Consider the following 5,474-nt stretch of genomic DNA (forward strand, 5'->3'; position numbering starts at 1 on the left):
GGCACTTCTGGCTGGCCATGAGGCCCGGCTCAAGTCTGGAGGCCTTGATCGAGTCGAGTCGAGTCGTGTTCTAGTTTGGTCAGTTTTAACATGCAAATCTACACTGTTGATCAATATCAAGCAGTCATGACAGAATTACACAAATTAACAAATTATGTTCAAATTCCAAGAACAAAATGCCAAGGGGGAGTAAATGGGCCAGTACAGAGAAAAGAGAGACTTGTGCCAGCATGTTAGTTGTTAGCTCTTCAACCTTTATTAATGTTATTTCTATGCTTTTCTTAGTTCTAATATGTTTATTTCAATCTTTTTTTATCTAATTTTATTGTTGTGTATATGAATCTGTTCAATGTGCCTGCTTTATTCAATTCAACTGTTGATTGTTTTAAACTTTTTTTTTTTACCTGTAAAGGACTTTGCATCTCTGTTTTAAAGGTGCTATATAAATAAAGTTTGTCATTATTGGATCATACAACATGTTCCTGAAGTATTTCCACCTAGTAAACAGCTTTCTCCTGACTGGATGATGTCCTTCCATACATTATACACATGTGCTGCGCAGTTCAAAGAAACCAGCGTCCTGACAGTTTCAAAAAGGTGGATCAAAGTTGTTACTTTGGGACGGGCGTGGAGGCTGAATTATATCAATCACAGAATCATTTGATGCACCTGCTCTATTGTAAAAGTGTCAATCAAATCATACTGCTAATCCCTGCGTTTCACACACTTCAACAGCTCTTGCGTGCATGGCTTCAGAATAAAGCTCACAGTCAACAAAATTACTAAGATGGCCATTAATATTTCCGTGGCAGAGGTCTTTCTTTATGATAGGATTTTAGTGTGTGTGCCAGAGTGAGATAAACTGCCTTAATAAAAGATACTTTGTTATTTTAAAATCTTTCTTTCAACACTGAGTGTACTTCAGCCTCGTATCTTACATTGCTCAAGCATTTCCACATGAGGAAATGGGATTTGCAAACATTTATTTAAACTAAAGAGCCAGAATTTCTGCCAAAAAGTGCTGTATTTTGACAAATAATCTAATCATGGGAGTGATGTTTTATACAAGACACATATACAAGAGCGTGTTTTTGTCATTTCTGCCTAATAAATGCTTTCCCAAAAGTGCACTGTAAAAAATCACACAGGCAGTTAGTGGAGTCAAGAAATAATTTCTCATTAACTTAACATAAATATACAACTTTCATTTATTTATGTACTTTTATTTATTACAATGAAAACACAGAGAACCCATGATGAAGGTTAGTACTGAATTCAGTCCCTACACTTATGATTGCATAAATTTAAATTCCTTGTGTGAAATGAAGACCTGACCTTTCAATCTGAGAAAATGTGAATGGAAATTAAATTTATTTGTAATCTTCATCAGTGTGAGCGTGGGTGGGTGGGTGGGGTGAAGATGGACGGAGGATGTCGACAGCCAGGCTGGTCCGGAGGGTTTGCTGGATGCTGGGCAGAGGGAGACTCAGTGTGGGGGTTCCATCTCGGTGTTTTCTGCCCAAGCTGATCGTGGACCCCCAGACTGTACCTAGAATGAGACATGGGAGAGATCTGCGCTAGATGGAATCAGAAGGGATGAGAGGAGAAGGAGAGATGATAAAGAAAAGGGTAAAGGGTGGGTGGGTTAACCAGGTATAAGTAGGCTTGACAGCTGATTAGACATGTGGTTGAGGCGTGACCCTGCTCCCGAACCTAAGTTAACTAATTAACTTCATTTTTTAAGAAATAGTTTGATGAAAACATAAACAAACCTCATTGTTCCTCTAATATGCTTTGAGATTAGTAATGTTTGCTTTTTATCATTTTTTCAGAAGTTGTTCGTTCAACTTAATATCTTAAGCTTATTTAAGGCATTTTGTTAAGTACAAATGAATTAAGATAAAGTTGACTAGAAAAGTTTGTTATGAATCATTACCTCAAATTACCTTTTCAAATTCAGTCAACATATAATATTAAAGCAGCCCAGACACTAACTTTTTTCATTTAAAACATTTTTTTACAGTGTATGCACAGGTACGTACATCTCATTTTGCATTTTAATCATGTTTTACTTACCAACTGTGAGTTTTGTTTTCTTCCTTTCAGCTGTGTCACAGGTCTGTGCTGTGCCATCCTGTTTGAGGAGGGAAATCTTTTAATTCAGGACCACAAACCCAGTATTTATCCAGCATAGCGGATGATTAGCCCAGTGCTAATGCCAGCCAACTTTTTTTTTTTTTCTTTTTTGGACCGGGCACTGAACTCGCTAATGCTGTGTTTATATGAGTGTGTCTAGGCATTAATGGCACATTAGCTCGAGTCCAATCCAGAGGTTAATGTGCCCCCACCAACCACCACCAGCATTTTATGGTCATGTTTACTGTCAGTTCAAATGACATTTTTTGCACCGTTACTTTCAAAGAGTTTTCCATGTCACGGGTGTTCCTGTCCTCGGAGAGGTGAAGTGGGTTCATGGTTTGTTGCTTGTCCGGAAAAGTTTTCCATCAGAGGAAAAATCACAGGGAAATTAGCTGGGAGACAGAATGAGAGCGGGAGCGAAGGAGAAAGAGAGGTATGACAAATGACTTACGAGGAGAGAGGAGGGCAGGAAAAGCCGCTTCCTTCCTCCCTCCATCATGATCACCCAGGGGCCGCGTCTCTCCGAGCAGCCGCAGTATTTTTAGCCCTAATCGGAGGGGAAATGCCACCTCGGGGTCCTCGGAGGTCGTTGGGAAGCAGAGAGGGAGCAGTCCGGCGTTTCCTGACCCATCCGGAGCCACACCAACAGGGACACCCAGGGCCGACCCCTGGCCCTGCGGGACGCCACAGCCGGGGTCAGAGAGCACTCAGTGTGGAGGCAGAACTGGACAGAGGCCCCTGAATTATAGTAATTTAACGTGTTAGGGCCCTCAGAGAGCTGTTGTCAGGGGGCCAGGAACATTTAGCAGCACCACTTTGTGTGTGGCAGAGAAGGAATATATTTACAGGTTTTTCTGAGTTGGCAGCCACTTTATTTTCTGTGCATTACTATGTATTCACATGAGAGCATATACTGTGTGTGTGTGTGCCCTTATTAAAAGGGTAATGTATGGATTAGGTTGAATTTCTTACTGAATTAATTTTATTTGTTTGTTTGATAGGCAGAGATATAGAGGGAAAAGTCAACACTTGGAAAATAAAAAGTTGATCAATGAACATATCTATTAATATATCTACGGACAGTATCAAAAGTAAAAGTAGTCAGCAAGCAGGCAGACTGTCACCTGTCAATCTCTTATTATCATTGGATAATTATACTAATGCATAAACATGTATGGAATATTATATGTTGTAGCTGGACGAGGTAGTAGTGAAGAATGAAGAACAAAAACTACTTTAAATCAGCAGGAGTAGAATAAAGTAGCATAAAACTGAAATACTTGAGTAAAAGAACAAGTACTTCATATTTATACTGTTAGGGACACTTTGAACCAATTTTGACATCTTAAAATATCTTAAATAACAATCATTAGGCTTGAAATATGATCACTTTATGACTCCAAACATGCAAGAACTGAATTGAATCACTAAACCTCTGTCTTTTGTGCAGCTGAAACACATTTTTCTTCATAGAGGCAAAAATTATGAATAACTGATGGGGTATTTATGAATGTAAAACAGATTGGTGGTTCAAAGTTTGGTATTAAGACTGATTTTAAAGGGAAGTTGGGGCCGAGGCAAACATGACCCAGTCCCTTGAGGAATAAGCTGTCAGCAATGTCATCCATTCAATGACATTTAAAACAGGGAACAAATTAGTGGTTTCAGGAAATGTAACAGCCACCTCACTAATGGTTAAAACCATCAATCTGCACAATTTGACGGTTAAGCTACCAAAATAAACCAAAATGTCCTTAACAGACACATTACAAACACTAACCAAAAGTAAAATTTCTATTTTGGAACATAAAACAGCAAACTCAACAAACTACTCAGTCCAACACTTGGCATGATGGGAAATAGGAGCCATTATTACAGATCTGCTCCTTATTTGCCCTGTTAAAGTCGCTGCACTACACCGTTAATACAAACTCAACATTTGTATTTGTTTCAAAATAAAAGCCCTCTCATGTTTCAGTGGAGGTGATGAGAAAGTTAAGATTACACTTAATACAATTTGACAATTGCTGTGAAATACTTTTATTATGAAATATATACCTGTTGGATACATTTTAAATTCATGATTTGTTCTTAACCAGTTTAGAAATCCAGATTTTTAAGCAATTCATTATATATTTTTGTAAAATTGAGTTCTGGGAGACATTTCTCTTTCGGGTCTCAAGATTTGGAAAGCCTGATTTAGAGGACGTTCATCAATGAATTTGTGCACTGGGAGTCCTTTTTGTGTAAAACTAAGTCAGCAAACAAGAAGAAAAATCCAGTTTATTACTTATGTTACTGTCTGTGTTGAACACATTTCCATTTAATCTGAGCACACTGTCCAGAAGATAGACTCTCATTAAGCACCGTGAGAAGAGGATAATCTTACTGTCCGGGGCAGCCTCTGCACGCCTCAGTGTCCTCCACCTCATTTATCTTTGCCATTCTCTCTTTTATGAATCAACTTTTCCTGCAGATCAGGTCTCAGTGAAAGCATCCTCCTGTGGTTCTGTGTGCTGCTGCTGCGGTGGTGTTTGGATGTAATGATTCCCTTTTGATGTCAGAGACCCGCACATGTCGGAGCTGAAAACCCGGGATTTAGAGTGACCTTGGTAAGACAAGACCTCCCTCTTTGCCACTGTTTTTTTTTATCTCTGTTAGGACATCCATATGCATGCAATCACAGTGTAACTACGCACACACGACGCCACACTCCATCAATCTGATATAAACTGTTGGAGGAGTAGCTAATCTTTAATCCAGATATTGAAAATTAGAGGCAGACTCCTTTTCCGGCTTTTTCTTCCCTCTCTCCGAACGGAGAATCCCTCTCCCAGACCCTCTGGTTAGGAAAATGTTTAGTGGTCGGGCCCTGCTTCCTGTAATTACTCCATTATTCACATCCCACTGCTGGAGACAGAGACAGTAGGGCAGAGGGCGCCCGGGCTTTACCCAGAGTGCAACAGGGAATTCAGCACAGAATGTCTGACATGCAAACGGTGCATTCCCGAGCGCACTGCTGCGACACACACGCTCAATCAAAACTGCTGTAAATGTCACTGCAGTTTATGCTTGTTAAACGCAGCATTCCCATGATTTAGATGGATATGAGGCAAAATGACTTTGGCTCTGTCTGATCTCCACAGGCTTGGGAGTAATGCATTTAATGTAATTACAGAAACAAAGATACATCTAGTAAAAATTAGTAGGATTATTCTGCTAATTCAAATTTGTGAAACCATCTAATCTTGCGGTGAAATGATTATCTGGTGAAAAAAAACATGGTTTACTGGGTGAAAATTTGGCCATAATTTTGTCTAGACAAAGACAGTAGG

The 5,474-nt window shown here is 39.5% G+C and overlaps 1 long non-coding RNA gene across 1 annotated transcript; it reads right to left on the reverse strand.

Moving 5' to 3' along the window:
• Positions 1-1,222: 1,222 nt before the first annotated feature.
• Positions 1,223-4,108, reverse strand: LOC146307261 (uncharacterized). The gene is made up of 3 exons (XR_014772754.1): positions 2,591-4,108; positions 2,077-2,134; positions 1,223-1,549 (listed from the first exon to the last, which is right to left on the reverse strand). It is a non-coding gene; the product is annotated as an uncharacterized LOC146307261 (long non-coding RNA).
• Between the last annotated feature and the right edge of the window lie 1,366 nt (positions 4,109-5,474).

Source organism: Lutjanus erythropterus, chromosome 21, assembly GCF_056507025.1.
Source record: "Lutjanus erythropterus isolate fLutEry1 chromosome 21, fLutEry1.hap2, whole genome shotgun sequence".
Classification (NCBI taxonomy): Eukaryota; Metazoa; Chordata; class Actinopteri; order Lutjaniformes; family Lutjanidae; genus Lutjanus; species Lutjanus erythropterus.